The sequence below is a fragment of the Antechinus flavipes genome, chromosome 2 (genome assembly GCF_016432865.1).
Source record: "Antechinus flavipes isolate AdamAnt ecotype Samford, QLD, Australia chromosome 2, AdamAnt_v2, whole genome shotgun sequence".
Taxonomy (NCBI): Eukaryota; Metazoa; Chordata; class Mammalia; order Dasyuromorphia; family Dasyuridae; genus Antechinus; species Antechinus flavipes.
The window spans coordinates 413,508,855-413,530,639 of NC_067399.1; positions in this window are offsets into that span (position 1 = coordinate 413,508,855).

The following is a 21,785-nucleotide window of genomic DNA, read 5'->3' on the forward strand; positions in this document are numbered from 1 at the left end:
AACCAACCAGAATACTAAATTTTGATGCCCAATGTGAGAATAAGGATTTAAATCCAGACTGACACAATCCTAAGTTCAGTGTAAAAGTCTCTGATCCTGAGTTCAGTGAAAATGTCTCCCTGACCCAGAAATTAGGGTAAGTACAAAAATAGATAAGAAGGAAACTTTGTAAAGGGCTAAACTAGTATTTCATCTGAAATGGGACAAATGTTTAGAAAGGAGCCTTCTCCACCATAAGGAAGATATGTAGAAAGGATGGTTAGACTAATATAAAAAAACAAGGCTTAATTGTAAGTTGGGAGCAGATCATTGGACAGTAATGAAACAGTATATAAAAAAATAGAAACAGTACAGTACTTGTCTCCTTGGTTCTCAAAGGAAGAAGAATTAGATCCAGGTAGATGGAAACTAGTAGTAGAGAAATTAAGTGAATATTACAATGATAATGGTACTGACTCAATTCCTAAATAAATATTATATACATATAACTTAATACAATTGGCTTTAGGAAATTACATAAGTTATAGAATAAGGAAAAAGAAGAGAGTTCAGGAGAGGGAGTATACTGACAAATTAGGTGAAAAGCATGAAGAATTAGACAAGAATGGAGTTAAATACAATTCTGATGAAATTAAGGAGTGTGGTACTTCATAGTAGGAGCCATTTGGGTATTCCTCATCACCTGACCTACCCCCCTCAATTAACTCTTCATGAGTGAAGGGAGAAGAAGGAGGGGAAGGGGCAGTGACACCATCAGCACCACCCATGCATGAGCTTTGTTCACTTCCTATGACAAAATTACAAAAGGCACTAGTTAAAGCTAAAAAAGGACAGGATATATATGATTTGATAAATGCATACCCTGTGATTGAAGAATTTGATTCTTCAGGTTAACAAAGGTAAAGATACACTCCTTTTGATCTGGAAAAAATCAAGGATTTGAAAAATGGTTTCACTCTTTATGGAGCTACATTGTCTTATGTTAAGATTGTATTACAGAATCTGGCTTATGAAATTTTAACCCCTAGTGATTGGAAATCTATAGCAAGGACATGTTTAGAACCTGGACAAAACTTGTTGTGGCTTTTGGAGTATAGTGAACTATGCAGGATACAATCCCAAAGTAATAGGCAAACTAGAGTTAATATGCAAATCACTTTTGATCAACTAGGAAGTAAAGGTCAGTATGCAGTCTTTAGGACAGATTAATTACCCTTTGATAGCATATGAGCAAATTGGTGCTGCTATAAAAGCATAGGGCTCCCTCCCAAGAAAACAAGATAAAGGGAAAGCCCTCACAGAAATAGAGCAAGGTCCAAATGAACCCTTTGTTGATTTTGCGGGATGTCTGCAAACAGCTGTCATATGAATTATTGGAGAAAATGCAGCTACAGGAATTATGATAAGACAACTGGCTAAGGAAAATGCTAATGAGATTTGAAGAAGAATGATTCTAGGACTATACAAGGATGCTCCTTTAGAGGAGATCATAAGACACTGTGCTACAGTAGGCACATGATGCAAAACATGGAAAGGCAGAGTTCCTCTTGGCAAGGGATCCTCAGAGAGACTTGTCGATGCTTTCAATGTGGTAAAGTAGGGCATTTGAAAGGTCAGTGTTGGCATAGAGATAGAGTGAGAAGACAGAATGAGAGAACAAAACCCCAAACTCTGTGTCTAAAATGCAACTGAGTCTTGCACTGGGCCTCAAAATGTCGATTGACCCAGGGAAATGAGAGGTGGGGCCCAGGTCCAGTATCCCAGGCCAAAAACAGGTGGGGCATGAGGGCAACTGATCTTACACCCAGACAGGCTTAAGAAGTTCAATACTCTGATATGATCAATCAGCAGAGAAACAATCTGATGGGAGAAAGGGATTACAATTGGGAAGAATACAGGCTTTTTAAGCAGACAGAAAGGCAGTTCCAGTGCAAGCAGCTCCAATGTAATTGCCAGGTGATGGGGAGAGATCCAGAAAGTGGTGAATAGAAGGACTTCTTCTCAAGGTAAGTGCTTGGGGAAGAAAGTTTGCCTGTCTCTCTACAGACAGAAAAGAAATCAGATGGGTACCAACAAGCCAAATTTGACTTGTCCATAAGAGAGAGACAGAAAAAGAGCAAAAACCTCAAAGCAAAGGAGAAGACCTAAGAAACATCTGAGATGTCTTTATTATTTTTATAAAAGTCATTATTGTCTCCTTCACAGTCTTGTCTCCTTACTTGGGGCAAAAGCTAGCTTTTTGGAGGTATTCCGGAATGTGTCTTGGTTTCTGTGGGGGAGACAGGAGGACAACCATGACAGTCTCTGTCTTGAAGTCTGTCTCAATCTGAGAGCTTGTGTTCCAACCTCCAAACCTCTGTCTTACCCAAGTCTGTTCCAGTCCTATTCAATCCCCCTTTAGGTCTGACTCTGACCTTCTTAAATACTCTGTTACAATAAAATCCATTCATCATACTGAGTATAAGCCAACCATTATATCACTAGGGAACCATTATTTGTTGTAAGATTAATCCAATCATACTGAACTAGAAAAGTATTCATTTTCACCATGCTAAACTAGATAGCAATTGTCTTATAAATTCCACTGAGTTAGCACTTTATTTAAATCAATCATATAGAGTTTCAGCCCTCTACATCTCCAGCTTATAGGATTTTTTTTTTAATAAATAGGAAAATAGGAAAGAAACCAAACATACAAACTTACTGTGGGAACAAGGAAGACCAGGGTTCATCTGCAGAGGAGAACAGTGAAGTAAAAAAAAGTCTCTTCTGCTCCAAAGAGTAACATTAATTGGCTACCTGCCCAGAAAGAATTTATAAAAGAATTCAGAAAAGACTTTCAAAATCAAATGAGAGCGATTGAAGAAAAACTAATAAAATAAGATAAAAACCATCCAAATAATACTATATATATATATGTGTGTGTATATATATATATATATATACACACATATATATATATATATATTACATGTGTATATGTATGTACAAATATAGCCATCCTTAAATATAACCTGCTTGGGGGACATGAGAGGATGAAAGGGAGGAAAAACAATAAAGTAAAAGTGTATCACAGAGAAAAAAAGGGAAAAAATGAAAACTTTTAGTAAACATGAACTAATGTATTCAATGAAAGTAAATGAAAAAATGTGGAAAGATTTTGACTTATGAAGGATGATATTGTCCACTTTAAAAAAAGGACAAATAAGCATAGTTTGGGCTTAAATAAATGTAAATGAATGTATATGTAAATGTTTATATGTTTGTAGATATATATGAGTGTGTGTATGATTATAGATATCAATATATTTATGCATATCTGTATATGTGTATTTATGTGTGTATGCATAGATCCCTATATATGTTTATATCTAGATATATGTAGATAGATAGATAGATTTCCACCCTTAATTGTAGCTTTCTTAGGAGAGATGAGAGGGAGAGAAGAGGACAAACAATAAAGTAAAAAGCACACAGTAAAAAACAAAAGAAAAAATGTAGTAAAGAAAAGGTGGACAGCTCTGAACACAATGTTTAATATTTATTATATATAGGCTTTCTTGAAATGGAAATTTATTGTCCTATATTTTAAACATTCTCTCATGTACTATGGTGCATGGCAATTATTTTTTTAACTTCTTCCTTTTGTTTCTGTATTTAAGTTTTAAAAATATTTTTAAAAGAAAGAAAAGAAAAAGAAAAAGAAAAAATAAGAAACAAAAAACAATATTTGTATGCTATGACAGTCAACTCTAGGGGTGAGATGGGAGGAGAAAGAGAGAAAGAAATCTGTGTGATCATTTTGTTGTATATTTGAAAGGAATGGCAAATTGTACTTAGTAGGTTTTAAATTTCAGATCCAATCTTCTTTTTTTACTTTTATAGAAATATTTATTTGGAAAATTTCTTTACAAAAAATTTTTTAAAAAAAGAACTCTGTATTTTCATTAACTGCCCCTTTCTTCCTTCAATGACTGGAACTCTTTCCCTCCTCATCTCAAAGTATTTTTTTCTCTACATATTTTCCATCTTGTCTTCTCCAAGAAATTATGAATTCCTGCAAAGAAAAGTTGTTGTTTTTTGTACTCCTTTGTGTCCTGAAAACTTAGCATCATGCAAGGAACACAATAGAGATTTGGTAAGTACTTGTCGACTAAGAATTCAGATTAGTGTTATAGCCAATAATATCTACAGAGGTCCTAGGATGAAGTCTGTTAATCACCTCCTTAGGACTGCATAGACTCAAAGTGAATTAAGGGGCATATTTTTGACAATAGCAATTAGTTTTGCTTTATTATGCTTATTTGTTTAAGTCTTTCTTTCTTTTTTATTTTTAACCAGGATGGGAAAGGAAAGGGATAACAAAAAAGGGAGACATTATTGTTTTGTAATTGTTTTATACATAGCAGAGAAGGAAACTCAACACATTGACAAGCAGAATAGTTTAGAAGGTAATATTGGAATTTATTATTTTCTTTAGAAAATCAAGTGGTATGAAACTGAAATATGTTATTTTGTAAATACCCTTTTTGTTTTGCTATATATAAGAAAATGTTCATTTTCGTGAAAGGATATGAACAATTTTCAGATGATGAAATTAAAACTATTACCACTCATATGAAAGAGTGTTCCAAATCACTACTGAGCAGAGAAATGCAAATTAAGACAACTCTGAAATACCACTACACACCTGTCAGATTGGCTAAGATGACAGGAAAAAATAATGATGAATGTTGGAGGGGATGCTGGAAAACTGGGACACTGATGCATTATTGGTGGAGTTGTGAACGAATCCAACCATTCTGAAGAGCAATCTGGAATTATGCCCCAAAAGTTATCAAACTGTGCATACCCTTTGATCCAGCAGTGCTATTACTGGGCTTATACCCCAAAGAGATACTAAAGAAGGGAAAGAGACCTGTATGTGCCAAAATGTTTGTGGCAGCCCTCTTTGTAGTGGATAGAAACTGGAAATTGAATGGATTCCCATCAATTGGAGAATGGCTGGGTAAATTGTTGTATATGAATGTTATGGAATATTATTGTTCTGTAAGAAATGACCAGCAGGAGGAATACAGAGAGGCTTGGAGAGACTTACATAAACTGATGCTAAGTGAAATGAGCAGAACCAGGAAATCATTATACACTTCGACAATGATATTGTATGAGGATGTATTCTTATGGAAGTGGATTTCTTTGACAAAGAGACCTAACTGAGTTTCAATTGATAAATGATGGACAGAAGCAGCTACACCCAAAGAAAGAACACTGGGAAACAAATGTGAACTATTTGCATTTTTGTTTTTCTTCCCAGCTTATTTTTACTTTCTGAATCAAATTCTCCCTGTGCAAAAAGAGAACTGTTCAGTTCTGCAAACATATATTGTATCTAGGATATACTGCAACATATTTAACATATATAGGACTGCTTGCCATCTAGGGGAGAGGATGGAAGAAGGGAGGGGAAAAATCGGAACAGAAGTGAGTGCAAGGGATAATGTTGTTAAAAAAAAAATTACCCTGGCATGGATTCTGTCAATATAAAGTTATTATTAAATAAAATATAAAAAAAGAAAAAAAAAGAAAATGTTCATTTTCCATTTGGTATTTTAATTCAGGATTAAAAAATAATATTTTTTTTAAATCTAAGGAAAGGGATTGTTTATTCTTCCAAGGTCACTACTAGTGTCCCTTTAATTTAAATAAGCACTTCCATAAAAAGAACAGGAATCTTTTTTTTTTCTTACATCTTAGCACTATACCTGGCAAGGTATTTAAAAATGTTATTGATTATTAACTTACTACTAGATGAAGTTCATTTGCTCTTATCTGTTAAAAAAGAACCAAAACCCTAAAATGTGGAAGTCATAAGTCTGTGCATAATTAATTGTTAAGGACTCTAAGTTTAAAAGGTAATATTCAGGTGGGGCCAAGATGGTGGAGAGCAGACATGACATTCTGTGACTCCTCCGCCATTCTCTCAAACCAACAGTAGATTAAGCTGCTAAAATGATTTTGGAACCACAGAGCCCACAAATATTTGGAGTATAACACATTTCCAGAAAAAGATACCCTAGAAGAACTTCACAACAGGTCTGTTTCAAATGGATAGGGGGACTATATGCTGAGCCCAGACCTCAGCCCAGGGAGCCCAGGGCAAGGAGCTGGGGCAGGGAGTCAGAGTGTTGTAGCTTCCACGCACTTGGGAATCTTCTGCAAGCCTCGTAGGCTACTCTGTCCTGATGGTAATTGGGTGATCTAGCAAATTTTCTACAAAAAGGTAAAGTGTATATCACTGAGCCCCAGAAGAACCCAGGACCTAGCAACAATTACCCAGCACCAGAAGTCAAGCAGCAAAACTATCCCAGGGCAAATTGAAGGAGTTATCACTTCTTTGTGTTCAGAGCAGACCTAAAGCCTTAAAAAAATGAGCAAAAAACAAAAAGAACTTTCTCCAGAGACAACTTTTATGGAAAAAGAGAAAAACAGACCTCAAATTTTGAGGTTCCTAAAGCAAAATCAACTCCAAATGAAGCCCCAAATGGAGATATGAGCATGCCCCCATTTCACATGGCTTTCTTAGAAGCCATTTCATAAAGAATCTTAAGAGGGAAGAAAAATGGGGAAAGGAAATGAGATCTTTGCAAGAAGGAATGGGAAAAAACATATAACTCCCTACAAAATCGATTCAGTGAAATGAAAATGCATATAATTCTTTTCAAAATAGATATGAAAAACATACCAATTCATTGAAAAACAAAATTTGTGAAATGGAAAAAATGCAATGAACAAAACAATACAATTGGCCAAATAGAAAAGGAGTGAAAAAGGTAATTGAAGAAAATATTACACTAAAAATTAGAATTGAAAAAAATGGAAGTAAATGACTCAATAAAATTTTAGGAATCAATAAAACATAACCAAAAAAAATAATAAAAAATAGAAGAAAATATGAAACATCTCCTAGGAAAAACAACTGGCCAGGAAAATAGATCTAGACTAGGAGAGACAATCAAAGGATTCTTGGACTTCCTGAAAGACACGATGAAAAAAGAACCTAGACATTTTACAGGAAATAATAAAGGAAATCGGTCCTGATGTCCTGGGATCAGAAGGTAAAATAGTCATTGAAAGAATTCACCAACCTGAAAAAGACCACAAAATTAAAACTCCAAGGAATATGGTGGCAAAATTTCAGACTATCACACCAAGGAAAAGATATTGTAAACAGCCAGAAAGAAACAATTAAAATACTGAGGAGCCACAATTAGTTTTACCCAGGACCTAGTAGCTTCCATCTTAAATAATGGAAGGGCCTAAAATCTGATATTCCAAAAGGCAAAAGAACTTGGATTATAGCCAAGAATAAGCTATCCAGCCAAAGTGAGCATTATCTTTCAAGGAAGAAGATGGACATTCAATGATATAGGTGAATTTAATCTATTTCTGATGAAAAGACCAGAACTGTATAAAAAATTGAATCTCTAAACCCAAAACTCAATAAAGTATATAAAGGTAAAAAGGAAAGAACTCTTGAGACCTATATTTCTTTATGTGTATGTGTGGAGAGTAAGGGTATAATTTGATTTTATTATGATAATATGAAAAAGAAAGTAAAGGTGAAAATGGGATTGTATTGAAAAAGGAGGTAAAATAAGGGAAGCTACATTTCACAAGGAGGCAAAGAACACCTATCATAATTGAAGGAAAGAAAGGAGGGGAATTAGCATTGTATAAATCTTACTCTCATTACATTTGGCTCAAAGAGAGAATATCAGATATACTTGGTTTCACACAGAAACGTATCTAAACTTATAGGAAAGTGGGAGGGGAAAGCAGAAAAGAAAGGAGAAAGCTAATAAAGGGGGAAATAGAAGAAGTAGGGGAAGGATGAAGAAAGGGAGAGGGACTTTAAAAGAGGAAATCTGTTTGAGAAAGGTAGTGATCAGGAGTAAAATACTGGGGAGGGGACAACTAGATGGTGCAATGGATAGAGCATCAGCCCTGAATTCAGGAGGATCAGAGTTCAAATATGGTCTCAGACACTTAATATTTCTCAGCTGTGTGACCCTGAGCAAGTCACTTAATCCCAATTGCCTCAGAAAAAAATAGTGGGAAGGCGAGGAAAGAGGAAAGGGGAAAAGGGAAAAAAGCATAATTTAGGGTAAATAAGATGACAGAAAGTACAGAATTAGTGATTTTAACTGAATGTGAATGCAATGAACTCTCCCATAAAATGGAAGTGGATAGCAGACTGGATTAAAAACCAGAATCCTACAATATGTTGTTTACAAGAAATACATTTAAAGCAGAATGATACATATAGAGTGAAGGAAAGGGGCTAGAACAGACTCTATAATGCTTCAGGTAAAGTAAAAAAAGTAGAGGTAGCAATCCTGATGTTAGATGAAGTAAAAGCAAAGATAGACCTAATTAAAAGAGATAAGGAAGGAAACTTTATCTTACTAAAGGATACTATAGATAATGAAGCAATATCAGTATGAAACATATATGCACCAAATGGTAGAGCATCCAAATTCCTAGAGAAGAAATTAAGAGACATGCAAGAAGAAATAGACAGTGAAATTATACTAGTGGAATATCTCAACCTGGGTCTCTCAGAACTAGATGAATTGAACCATGAAAGAAATAAGAAAGAAGTTAAAAAGCTAAACAGAATGTTAGAAAAGTTAGGTATGATAGATCTTTGGAGAAAATGGAATAGAGATAGAAAAGAGTACACTTTTTTCTTGGTAGTTCATGAAACCTATACAAAAATTGACTGTGTATTAGGGCATAAAAACCTCAAAATCAAATGCAAAAAGGGAGAAATAGCAAATGCATTATTTTCAGATCATAATTCAATAAAAATCACATGCAATAAAAGGACAGGAGAAAATAGACCAAAAAATTATAAATTAAATAATCTAATCCTAAAAAATGAATGAGTAAAACAACAAATCATAGAAATAATCAATAACTTCATCTAAGAGAATGACAATAATTAGACAACATACCAGAATTTGTAGGATGCAGCCAAAATAGTTATAAGGGGAAATTTTATATATCTAGATGCTCACTTACATAAAATAGAGAAAGAGAAAATCAATGAATTGGTCTTACAACTGAAAAAGCTAGGAAAAAAAATTAAAAACCCATAATTAAATACAAAATTTGAAGTTCTGAAAATACAAGTTGAGATTAACAAAACTGAAAGTAAGAAAACTATTGAATTAATAAATAAAACTAAGGGTTGGTTTTATGAAAAAAAAAATAGATAAACCTTTAAGTAATTTTATTAGAAAAAGAAAAGAAGAAAATCACATTGTTAGTCTCACAATGAAAAGGGAGAACTTTCCACCAATGAAGAGGAAATTAGAGCAATAATTAGGAGTTATTTTGTCTAATTATTTGCCAATAAATTTGATAATATAAGTGAAATGGAGGAAAACCAACAAAAATGTAGATTGCCTAGGTTAACAGAAGAGGAAATAAATTATCTAAATGCTCCCATTTTAGAAAAAAAATAAATAAATAAAACAAGCTATTAATCAACTCCCTATGAAAAAATTTCCAGAATCAAATGGATTTACATATGAATTCTTTCAAACATTTAAAGAAAAAAGTAATTCCAATACTGTATAAACTATTTGAAAAAATAGGGAAAGGAAGAACTCTACCAAATTCCTTTTATGACACAGATTTTGTTTTGAAAGAAAACCAGGTAGAGTGAAAACAGAAAGAAAATTATAGCTCAATTAATCTAATGAATATTGAGGCACAAATCTTAAAAAAATATATTAGCAATGAGATTACAGAAACTCATATTTAGGATAATACATTACTACCAAGTAGGATTCATACCAGGAATGCAAGACTGGTTCAATTTTAGGAAAACAATTAGCATAATCCAGTATATCAATAAACAAACTAACAAAAATCATATTATTCTCTCAATAGATTCAGAAAAAGCATTTGATAAAATCCAACATTCTTTCCTATTAAAAACATTAGAAATTTTAGGAATAAATGGATTTTTCCTTAAAATGCTCAGTACTATCTGCTTAAATACATCAGCAAGAATCATATGCAATGTGGACAAACTAGAACCATTCCCAATAACATCAGGAATGAAACAAGGTTACCCACTATCATCATTACTATTCAATATTGTATTAGAAATGTTAGCTTTGGCAATAAGAGAAGCAAAAGAAATTAAAGGAATTAGAGCAGGTAATCAGGAAACTAAATTATCACTCTTTGCAGATGATATGATAACATACTTAAAGCACCCTAGAAAATCAACTAAAAAAACTATTCGAAATAATTCACAACTTTGGCAAAGTTTCAGGATAGAAAATAAATCCACATAAATAATCAGCATTTTTGTATATTACAAAGTTCAGTTGGAGGTGATTCAAAAAGAAATTCCATTGAAAATAATTGTTGATAGTACAAAATATTTGGGAATCTATCTGCCAAGGGAAAGTCAGGAACTATATGAACACAATACAAAACACTTTGCACACAAATAATTTAAGTTAGATCTAATCAGATAGGTAAATATCAAGTGCTCATGGGTAGGCTGAGTAAATAATAAAAATGATAATACTACCTAATTTAATCTACTTATTTAGTGCTATACCAATCAAACTCCCAAGGAATTTATTTTACAGACCTAGAAAAAATAATAACAAGGTTCATCTTGAAGAACTGAAGAGGAAGAATTTCAAAGGTATTAATAAAAAAAATGCCAACAAAGGTGTCCTAGCTGTGCCAGATCTAAAACCATATCAAAACCATATTCAAAAACAGTAGTCATCAAATCCATTTGGTCCTGACTAAGAATATAGTAGTTGATCAGTGGAATAGGTTAGGATCACAGGAAAAAGTAGTGAATAAGTATAACAATCTAGTGTTTGACAAACCCAAAAATCCCTGCTTTGGGGAAAAGAAAATTATTAACTATTTGACAAAAACTGCTGGAAAAAATTGGAAACTAGTAATAGGAGAAACTAAGCATTGGTGCACACCTAATACTACATACCAAGATAATGTTGAAATGGGTTCATCATTTAGATATAATTAGGGATATTATAAGCTAATTAGAAAAAGATAGTATAATATATCTCTCAGACTTGTGGAGAAAGAAGGAATTTGCATCCAAAGAAGAACTGGAACTCATAATTGACCTCAAAATAAATAATTTTGAATGTTTTAAATTAAAAAAAAGTTTTTGTACAGGGCCTGGAATCTGATATTACAAAAGGCAAAGGAACTTGGTGTGCAGCTAAGAATAACTTACCCAGACAAACTGAACATTTTCTTCCAGGGAAGAAGATGGACATTCAATGAAATAGCTGAATTCCATTTATTTCTGATGAAAAAACCAGAGCTAAACAAAAAGTTTGACCTCCAAATATAGGACTCAAGAGAAGCATAAAAAGGTATAAAGAACTCTTGAGAACTGTATTTCTGTTATGGGTAGGCATAAAGAGTACATGTATAATTTGGTTTTACTGTTATAATATTTAAAAAGTATCTCGAGGTGGGAAGGAAATTGTACCAGAAAAAGGGAAAAGTGGAGGTACTACATCTCACAAAGAGGCAAAGGAAACCTATTATATCTAAGGGAAAGAAAGGAGGGGGATGAACATAGTGTGAATCTTACTCTCATCAGAATTGGCTCAAAGAGAAAATATTAGACATATTTAGTTTACAGAGAAACTTCTCCCACCTCGTTGAAAACAAGGAGGGGAAAAGTGAAAAGGAAAGGTGTAGGCTAAAATGTTTTTTGTACAAACAAAACTAATGTAGACAAAATTAGAAGGGGAGAAAAAATTGGGAGAACATTTTTCATTTATGGGTTCTGATAAAGCCCTCATCACTAAAATATAAATAGAATTGACTCAAATTTGAAAAAAAAAAATCAGGCCATTCTCCAAATTGATAAATGGTCAAAAGATATGAACAGATAATTTTCAGATGAAGAAGGTAAAACCATTTCTAGTTATATGAAAAGGAGCTCTAAATCACTATTGATCAGAGAAATACAAATTAAGACAACTCTGAAATACCACTACACACCACTGAAATTGGCTAAGATGACTGGAAAAGATAACGATGAATGTTGGAGAGGATGTGGAAAACCTGGGACACTGATGCATTATTGGTGGAGTTGTGTACGGATCCAACCATTCTGAAGAGCAATTTGGAACTACGCTCAAAAAGTTATCAAACTGTGCATACACTTTGATTCAGCAGTATTTCTATTGGGCTTATATCCCAAAGACATCTTAAAGGAGGAAAAGGGACCCACAAATGTAAAAATGTTTGTGGCAGCTCTTTTTGTAATGGCAAGAAATTTGAAACTGAGTGGATGCTCATCAGTTGGAGAATGGTTGAATAAGATGATATATGAATGTTATGGAATATTATTGTTCTATAAGAAACAATCAGCAGAATGATTTTAGAGAGGCCTGGATAGACTTACATCAAGTGATATTAAGTGAAATAAGCAGAACCAGGATTTCATTGTACAGAGCAACATCAATTTTATATGAAGATCAATTCTGATGTAATTATTAAATAAAAATTAAAAAAAAGAAAGTATTAAACCAATATTTTCAAAAAAAAACATCAAAAATTTCAGTGACAGCATTTAGAGTCAATAAGTCTTGTGATTAAAGATAGGCATTTGTATTAAAATTTGTGTTCTTTTGCAAACTCTTAAAATGTACCCATACATTTTTGAAATTTTTGAAAATATAAATTTGGTGATAATTAAATTTTGCCATGTACCTTTGAAAAAAAATAAATAAAATAATAAATAAAATTTAATGGTTTGTAGATTTTGTAATTGAATAATTTGTATTATTTACATTTTTATAGATTATTCAAAAGAAATATCTCCTCATGTGAAAGAAAAAGTTTTGCCAAAATATATGAGAAACCAAAGGAAGAAATTCTTTTTTTTAAATATTTTATTTTATTTTATTTAATAATAACTTTATATTGACAGAATCCATGCCAGGGTAATTTTATTTTACAACATTATCCCTTGCACTCATTTCTGTTCCGATTTTTCCCCTCCCTCCTTCCACCCCCTCCCCTAGATGGCAAACAGTCCTATATATGTTAGATATGTTGCAGTATATCCTAGATACAATAGATTCTGTTTGCAGAACCAAACAGTTCTCTTTTTGCACAGGGAGAATTGGATTCAGAAAGTAAAAATAACCTGGGAAGAAAAACAAAAATGCAAATAGTTCACATTTGTTTCCCAGTGTTCTTTCTTTGGGTGTAGCTGCTTCTGTCCATCAATTATCAATGGAAGAAATTCTTAAAAAAAAAAAAAAAAGTATTGAAGGAGGAGGAAAGGCACCCAACCTCATTGTATTAGAGTTAAAAGCAACTCACTCAAGCTCATGAGCTTGCCTTCAGATTTAATTCGAGATGTCCTTTCCCTCATTCACACATAAATAAATAGGAAAATGATTTCCATTAGCTAGATTTCTGGTTTAAGCAGAAATGCAATCATCAAGGTTTCTAAGTGTTGTGTGTACACTCTCTAACTCAATTTTCTCAGCATTATTTAGACACACTCATTGCTTAAACCTGATAGGAAGCCTTCCCGCCCATACCAATTAACCTAACCCTGCAATTTAGTTTTACCCAGTCGTCCTTGAATCCTCCCTTGTTCTCCTCTGTGCTGCTTATTTGAATTAGTTTGAATCCCTTCCCAGAAAGTGTTTATAATCTAAAAATTGTCTTAATCTCTTTGGTCCTATTTTTCCTGCTTTTTTAATTTCCCATGGGACCTTACTGGATTTCCAAACTTTTCAGTGCATCACATGGAATGCTACTTTTTAAGTACAATTTGCTTTTGTGTGCTGCTTTTGAAATCTGCATCAAAAAGGCAGTCATGAGCCAAGCCCTAACAAAAAGCCTTTTTCCCTTCTCATCTAGCGATGTTTTTTCATTACTTTCTAGGAGGGGAAGCAAGCTGTAAATTGTTCCTCTAGCTATACAAATAATGCCACTTTTTGATAGATTTAGACATGAATATGTCTGAGTATGAAAAGAATTATGGGAGCTCAAACTATACCTTGAATAACAAACAATTGTGGCAAGTTGGAAAATTGTACACATGAGTGAGTGAAGTCTGGCTTAAGTCCTGAAAAATGGATGGAACTAATACTGAAAATGGGTATAAAAATAGTATGAGTTCCTTTTCCTACATGCCTGAGATTAAAAGCTATTAGATTATAATTCCACCAAAATAATTGTGATTAAAGGATACTATCTTTTTTTGAAACTTCTAATAATAGAATAATAGATATATAAATAGATAGATCTATAGATGGAGCATTTATTAAGTGCTTACTGAGTACCAGACAGTATTTTATTAGTAGTGTACAAATAAAAAAGAGGGAGTGTCTGCCTTCCAGCATCGTACATCCTAAAAGAGGAAAATCAGTATTTAAAAAGGAATTGGAAGGAAGGTAAATGAAGGAAGAGAGAGCTGGCAAGTGAGGCATGGCTGGGGCTCCTTCTGAATTAATGGTCTGGTCAGAGAGTCATCAATAAGTAGAGTTTTAAATGGCAATTGATTTCCATTTTTTTCAGATTTTAAAATTAGCCATCAAGTAATTGCTTAATAATACTACATTGGAAAGCTATGGAAAATAACTAGTTTTCAATCTAAAGATTTTGTTTAAAGCAAATAGCAAAATGATTCTATCAGAAAATGTATGATAATATGATAATGATAATGCATTTTTTCTACCTTCAGTATCCTATTTAAGCAACAGGAATTGTTAAAGTAAGGTCAAATCTTGATTCAAATTCTGCCTTTATTTCTTATTAGCTATGTAGTCATGAACAAGGTCAGATCATGGTATTGTTCTACTTAAAAACTCTAATGGCTATTTATTATCTCCAGGATCATATGTAAATTCTTCTTTTTATAAAAAAAAATTGCAAAAATGTTTACAATTTATTTATTTTACATTTTAAGATTCTTCAGAGCATATCCCTGCCTATCTTTCCAGTCTTTTCACAGTTCATTTATTGTTTGTTTTGGGTTTTTTTTTTGTTTGTTTGTTTGTTGTGGTGGTTGTTTTGTTTATTTGCTTATCTGTTTGTTTTGAGGGTGGGTGGGATGGGAAGGTAATAAAGGTTAAATGACTTGTTCAGGATCACCAGGTAGGGTTTGAGACAGGATTTGAACTCAAATGCTTCTAACTTCATGGACATAATCTAAATCACTCTGTAATCAGCTCCATTGGCCTATTTGCTGTTCTCATACATCACTCAATTTCCTGTCTTAATTTCTTTGCCCAGGCCAGTCCTCATATATGCGATGCTCTGGCCCTTCACCTCCATCTCTTTGAATTCCTGGATATCCACAAAGGTAGGCTAAGTTCTATCTTCTCTGAGGACTTTCAGTGATCCTCAGTGACTTGAGACTTCCCTCTGATCTTTCTTCCTGCTACACTATATTTATCTTACAAATACTTTTTTGTTTACAATTCCTCTCTGCTATTGGCATGCAAATTCCTTAGGGAAAAAGTATTTTTTAATATTTATCTTACTTTGTAATGGTTGGTGCAGTACCTGGTACAAGGTAAGCATTTAATAAGTATTTGATTGATTGATCAAGTTCTCCTGAACTTCACTGTCTTCATCTGTAACTTGAGGCTCACAATGGCAATGAACACATTTCAGGGGTCATTAATAAAATATGTACAATTTAATGATGTTACCCTTAATGATGGAGAGAGTATTAGACTTAGAAAGAAGAAGTACGGAGTTCAAATATGACTTTGGACACTTACTGTGAAACTCTCATCAAGTCACTTAAGCTTTGTTTGCCTCATACCTCGATCTCTAAGATAGGAATAATAATAACATCTACCTTTCAGGGTTTTTGTGAGGATAAAATAATATAATATTTATTTTAGTATCATATGTGCAAAAATGGAGGACTATGTAAATTCTAGCTTTTTAATACTAAAAATCACTACTTGAAGTGCTTTGTAATTCTGAGAGTTATTAGAGAAGTGATAGATGCTCTTATCATTATTAATAATAAGCATAATATTATTTATTTGATGTTACTTTAGTTTTCTAAATTTTAAGAAATAATAGTTTAGGAAAGAGAGACCTCTTGCTTTAAAAAATAAAACAAAAATATTTTTCTTGTTAGCTCTTTCGGCATGCAAAATGACACTAATCTAGAGTTCTCTTTTCAATAGAGAGCTACATGTGCCAGCATCCAAAAGTGAGTGAACCTACATCCTTTGAGCTAAAATTTCCTCTGAGAGCAATTCCAACATCAGGAATAAATGCACATCTACTGATGCCTTTGGCAATAATACCCATACTTAAAATATGCAAGAGAAGAAGTGATTCCCAAATGGTGTGGAATATTCTTTCTGTACATTAATTATTTGTGCTTCCTCACAAAAAAGCATTGCAGATGAAAAGGTCCCTCAAAGGATACTTTCATGAATACCAATCAGAACAGAGGTCCCAGCTGAACCTACAGTTTTATTCATCTCTCTCTAGCATTAAAAAGACCAAACTTTTGAATTCAAGGCTTGATGACATTAAGTTTTCTGTAGAATATTTGGAGGACTATATATGACTGTGTTGATGAGACAGGAAACTTAAAAGGCAGTAGGTTTCATTTGGCTAGAAATTAACATTATTCAAAAGTCAAAGGAAAACAGTAAGATGAAAGTAACACTATTTGATAGCTACTATTAAACAAGCATATTTTAGGTGGTTATAAAATGAGAAATATGTTTTGTTTATATTAGAAATCCTTTCTATCAAGAACAGATTACTCTTCAAATATATTGTAAGAGAACTATGTGATAATATGGAAAAGAAAAATTATTGCCCAAAGTTAGAATATGAAGTAGGACTTGAACACTTATCTTCAAAGCACTGAGGCTGCCTCTATTTCTTGTGTTACCTTTCTTGTCCTTCATATTCACTTGAAATACATTAAGGAATATAGTAGAAAAGTAGTGAAAAGAATAGAAAGACTCAAGTTTTAGCTATGTTTCTTTCTATTACTATGTGATCCTGAATAAGTCATTTCACTTTTGAGAGGGTCTAAAAATAGCAGGGCTCTACTAAGTACTTTTTTAGGTCTAATATATAAAATGTACCTTTCTACCTGTTAACTGTAGCTTTGATGATTATTAAAGAGAAAATCCAAATAATTTATAATTTAATTAGTATAAATATGTAGAAAAAAAAATCCATGTTTTCTTAATCCATGAGATTCCTGTCCATATCCACCAATACAATACTTCAAAGAACATGATTCAATGTCTAGACAACTCGTTAGTCATTTTCTTTTTATATTTCATGGAAATGAACACAGTACTAAGAGTAAATTTTAGTTATATATTTTATTTAAGTTATTTAATCTCATTTCAATTACATAGTTTATATTTATAGTTTAGTTATATATTTCCACAACAATGGCCTTAATATCACATATTAAATGAAAATCATTCTCAAAAGAAGCAATGTGGTACAGCAGATAGAGAGTTTTCCTTAAAGCCAATGAAGACCTGAGTTTACATTCCATCTCTGACATACTGTGTAATTTTTAGGCAAGTCAGTTAAACTAAAGATCTCAAAAGACATATCTAAGATTGTAAGTTACAAAGAAAGTGCTTACTTAATTAGCAGAGTAAGGTTTTTTTACTTGACAATTCTCTGTTTCAAATGAAATCACAGGATCATTTCCTATCATTATCTTTTTTCCTCTGGATCATGTAAGGTGGTACTATTCTAAGAATTTCAACCATATTTTATGACCAGGAATTTTTTTTTTTTATTAAAAATAGGGATTTAAAATGAATGGATGCCCATTAATTGGAAAATGGTTGGATAAATTGTGGTATCTGAATGTTATGGAAAATTATTGTTCTGTAAGAAATGACCAGCAGGATGAATACACAGAGGATTAGAGAGACTTATATGAACTGATGTAAGTGAAATGAGCAGAACCAGGAGATCATTATATACTTCAACAATGATACTATATGAGGATGTATTCTGAAGGAAGTGGATTTCTTCAACAAAGAGAAGATCTAACTCAGTTTCAATTGATCAATGATGGACAGAAGCAACTATATCCAAAGAAAGAACACTGGGAAATGAGTGTAAACTGTTTGCATTTTTATTTTTCTTCCCAGATTATTTTTATTTTCTAATATAATTCTTCCTGTACAATAAGAGAACTGTTTGGTTCTGCACACGCATATTGTATCTAGGATATACTGTGACATGTTTAACATGTATAGGACTGCTTGCTATCTGGGGGTGGGTGGGTGGAGGGAGGTAGGGGAAAAGTCAGAACAGAAGTGATTGCAAGGGATAATGTTATAGAAAATTACTCAGGTATGGATTCTGTCAACAAAAAGTTATAATTATTTAAAAAATTAGGGATTTAGATTCTATATGACAATTTGGAATAATTAAAGGCACTGAACAATAAACCAAAGGCAATCATTTTTCCCTCAATTCTGAGTCCAACTTCTCAATCTATAAAATACAATCAAGATATATGCACTAATGTATTAACTCAGGGAACTGGACATGCAATGATATGCTATATTGTGTGGTAGTAGTCATTTTGATCAATTATTTTGTGTGATCCTAACTTTGTCTTTTTTGAAGGATCACTGATCCCCATTTAGAAGCTCCTATAATGGCAGGGGATTTTCCATCTTCAACACAATTTTCTCCACAAACAACTATATGTGACAAATCTTACATTTTATACAGAAACTCTCTTTGATGTATTTAATTAAGATAGAAACATGCAGACACAGAATCTGGATCCAACTTGTACCTGAACAGATATTTACACCATACTTTGAAGTGATCTAACTTTGTTTTGGAGGTCTCTAATAAGGAAGAATCTACTCCTTCTTAAATGTGAGTTTTTTTTTTTTCACTTTTGAATAACTATAATAGTTAAGAACTTGGTGGATTACATCTTTATATTGAAGCTAAATATCCATCTCTGCTACTACTTCTCATTAGTAATTGTTCTACCAATTGGGATTAAGCAAAGAAATTTTATTTTTCATCTATAAAATAACCACCCAACTACCTAAAACCAGCTATGTTTTCCCTTCTAAGCATTCTCTTTTGTGCTTTCCAGTTCCATCAATCAAATACCATGTGATGAATTGAGTTTAAAGTAAAGAACATCTTCAAAATAGTGTTAAAGTTAGCTCAAAGTGTAATGGACTGTCTCAACAATTAATAAGTTCTTCATTTTCATAGTTGTTGGCTCTTATGTTAGTGTGTTTCTTTTATCCAAGTGGTTAATTGTATATTTGCCATGGATGTTCATGTGGGAATTGTTGTAGGAATACATGTTAAACTAAAGGCCCTCTGATATCCTTTCCATGTCTAATAATTTATTACAATGTGATGGATCTGTCTATGGTATTTCTGTAGCATTTGATATTCTATTATTATCATCATCATCCATCATCACCATCATCATTAATTTTCCTGTCAATGTTTTATATACTTTTTTCTAGAGAGATATTACTTGCTCTACCCTGCCCCAAAATATAATGAATAGAAGAGATATTAAAGTTCAGAGGATGGAAAAACAAGCCTTGACATCAGAAAGAGCTGACTTTAAGACTCATCTGTAGCACATACTGGCTTTTTGACCATTGACATATTGCTTGCACATTCAATATTTCAGACAACTAAGACTAAGGACACTGATGTCCCTCGGTGAAAGGGGCTTCCCATATTGTGACTTCCCCTGACTAATAGAATTTCGATTCTCAACCAAATATGTGTTTTTTATTCTTTACATCCCCGCCCCTCCACCTCCATACATAACATTTGAGTTACTAGTCCTGTTGACAGTGAGTTATCTAGACTGCAGAGAGGGAAAGGGGAAGATTATGGCTTCTATCTCTGTATGATTTATTTATCTTGCTAAGTCTCTTAATTCATTGCTAGGAGCCAGAATAATTGGTGATTCTGTATTTCACAATTAGGAAAAAAATTAGTTTTAGGTTGGAGGACTTCTTCACTTCAGTACTTCTATACAGATAGGAAGACATGATTTTGGGAGAACAAGATTCTAATAATAATCATAACAGTCTTGCATGTGTGTGGCAGGAAAGGTATTTTGAAGGTTTGCTGTTTAATTTCTGTATTCTTTTTCTCAAGTATCTTCCCAAATAATGGAAAGTATGATTATCACATGTGTGTGTGTGTACAGAGATGCACGCGCACACACACACACACACACACACACACATATATATACATATAGATAGATAGATATATGTCATTGTATAATCATGTCCATCTTTTTTGTTATCCCATTTGGAGGATTTAGAGTGGTTTATAGTTTCTTTCTCCAGTTCATTTTATAAATGAGGAAGGAACTGATATGAACAGAGTGAGGTTATCTATTCAGGGTCACACAAGTTGTGAGTGACTAAAGACAGATTTAAACTCAGAAAAATGAATCTTCTTGATGCCAGTCTTGAAGCTTTATCCACTATACCACCTAGCTGACTCATGTTTATTGCCTGCTTTTGTTTCCTTCTGCACTATTATCAAGCACTATCTTCTACAGGAATCTTTACTAATAGCTTTAATTTCTATTGCTTTCCCACAGTTTTTCTAGTATTTATTGTTATATAATATTTATGTGCATGTTATCTTTACTAATAAAATGTAAGGTCCTTGAGGATGAGAATTATATCATTTTTTGTCCTCATATCCCCAGTCCCTAGTACAGTAACTGGAATATAGTTAGTACTTAACATACTTAGTAATTTATTTAAAATGTAAGGAAGGAGAAATAGAGGGAAGATTCTATGTAATTTTCATGAAGGAGTTGGCAACTAAGCTGAGTGTGTAAACAAGAAGATTTTGATTGCCAGCATGTGGAGGTAGGGAATATCAGGCATAGGATAGCATGTTGATGTTTCACTGTACAGAGATAGAAGAGAGCATGTAATGACGGAAATAGAAGTTTGATGTCATTATGGTTCTGAATGCATGAAAGGATTGATTATACAAAAAGTTTGTGTTTTAATCTATTGGCATTGAGGAGCCAACTTATTTTTTTTTTCTTTTTAGAAGTAAAGGGGTATATCCAAGCCTGTTCATTAGTGAAATAATTTTGGCAGTTGTGAGAAGGATATCCCAGAGAGAATAGATAGGGGATTGTAATGAGGGCTTTAACTATTGGCAGTGCAATGTAGAGGAAAACACAAATATGAGAGACTTTTCAGAGATGGAGTTGACAGGAGTCCTCAGCTAATTTGTATTTAGTGATGGGGAAGAGGAAAGTATCAAAAGATGTTTAAACAATTTCAAGCCTGGATAGTTGGGATAATGGTGCTATCAAAATAAATAGGAAAGTCAGGAAGAGAAAACAATTTTCAAGGGAAAATAAGTTTAGAATTAAATACAGTTTTGAGTTTGGCAGGACATACATGAGGAGATATCCAACAATGCATTTCAAAGAGCAATATTAGCTGGGAATATATTTTCCCAGGCAATTGGAATCACATTAATCCTGTTCAATGTGAGAAACATCTGGTATTACCCATTCAAGCTAGAGTAGTATCCTTCCTTATTCAGAGAACTCAGCTTGTCACCAAATGTTTTCGGCTGTTTGGGAAAACATTGAGTATTCCCAGGCTTATATTCCTACAATGTTTTCCAAGATGCTTATATAGATTATTGGAATCTGTCAA